Here is a 1,790-nt window from a genome sequence, read left to right on the forward strand (position 1 = left end):
TATATATATATATATATATATATACCTTCATGCAAAGATCATTTCTGTAGGCTAAGATAAATTTAAATGGCATTTTCAAGCTAGTCCATCATATTTTCTTTTCATTGTAATGCATGATTATCATATTGAAAGTATTTCTATAAACCACGAGAATTTCCTTATCTGTTTTACTTTTCTGCATCAGTGTTTTAAAAAATGTAACAGTCCAGTTCTATATAGCTTTTCAGCTAACCATTTCTAGCCTCAAAGAGACCCTGAATTCTGGCTATATATCTGGTCCCATATAACAACACTTCATTATTTTCAAACAGGGTCTCACTAAGTCACTAATTTGCCCAGGCTAGCCTTGAATTTGAGATCCTGCTACCTCAGCGTCCCGTAGTGTTGAGATTATAGGCTGATGCCACCACATCTGGCTGAACATTATTAAGCATTAACTAATTGCATTCTTAAAACTGGCCTTTTTTTTCTGTGATAAATCCTTCATGGCTCACCTAGCCATGGAGGCTGTCAAGTTAACACTTCTTGCAACTGATCAGAGATGCCCTAGTACCCTGATGAACACAGCAAATCTGCCTTTGGGGGGGTCAGCCACAGATTATAACATTATAAGATCTTGGACCTTGCTAATTTGCCTGGGTAATTCTCATCACTGTTTTCCATACTTCAGATGTAAGCTATTGATTTTATAAATAAAGTATGAAAATAATCTAATCCTTTTTCAATGGCTAAGACATAAGAAAGCTCAAAGATTTTAAAATGTAACAGACAAAGCATGAGCATTTCAAATCCAAAGAAATAATCAATGCTGAAAATGTTTGCAGAGGGTGTCACCTGTGGGTGAACTTTGTCTTGCAGTCCACTTTAAGAAGCCAGACTACGCATAGCCTCTTCCTGGACATCAAGTTCTTCCTGAGTCATCTTTTCTTCCATTAATTCAAGTGGATCTTTGCATTCTTGAATGAGGGTGATCATTTCTAAAATGGAATCTTGACCTTCTTGGGCTTTAACCTGGTTCTGTAGGTAAAGTATGGCATCATGAATAGTCAAAAATAATGTGTCCTTTCTATTGTTATCATCAAAGAAACCACACTTCTCCATCTGCTTGATAACATGATCTTGAAGTGATGCGAAATATACATTCACATCAATCCTTTGGAATTCTTTAACAATCATGCGCAAAGACCTTACTCCAACGACATCCAGGAAAGATACAGCTCCACAGTCGAGCACGAGACTATGGATTGGCACTTTGGGGACATTCACTTTGACTGGAAGCTCAGAGTTCCAGTCTACTTGAAACTCAATTTCCTTGGTTGGGATATCAAGTTCTTTCGGATCTTCAATGTCTTCATCAGCTTCAAAAGCATTATTCAATGAGCCACCATCACTTATGATGCCATTCTTTGTTGCCTTTAACTGTCCTTTTTTGATGAGTTTCTGTATTCTCCTCAGTGCTTTCAGCCTCTTGTTATATACTCTGATGGCATCAAATCCAACTGTAGATTTGATACATTTTTTAAAACCATCAACATTGCCATAGAAAATTGGGCCAGAAAATCTAACAATCTTCACCCCTTGAAGTTCTTCAATCGGACCTGGGCTAGGACTGGGTCTGGGGGCTCCCGGAACTCGGCAGACTAATAGAATGTAAACTCTCTTAAGGGATTTTTTTTTTTTTACCATTGTCATTCTAACATCATGGTCTGATTTTTTTTTTTTTTTCTTTTAGTCTGCTTTTATAATTAACCATTTCCTTTTTGTTTGTTTGGTACTGGGGAATGAACTCA

The 1,790-nt window shown here is 37.0% G+C and overlaps 1 pseudogene across 1 annotated transcript; it reads right to left on the bottom strand.

The window, feature by feature from the left end:
- Positions 1-6: 6 nt before the first annotated feature.
- Positions 7-1,609, bottom strand: LOC101585458 (annotated as a pseudogene). Its single transcript, XR_001116990.2, has one exon. The product of XR_001116990.2 is annotated as a pendrin pseudogene (transcript).
- Positions 1,610-1,790: the final 181 nt, after the last annotated feature.

The sequence above is a fragment of the Octodon degus genome, unplaced genomic scaffold, assembly GCF_000260255.1.
Source record: "Octodon degus isolate 3935 unplaced genomic scaffold, OctDeg1.0 scaffold04180, whole genome shotgun sequence".
Classification (NCBI taxonomy): Eukaryota; Metazoa; Chordata; class Mammalia; order Rodentia; family Octodontidae; genus Octodon; species Octodon degus.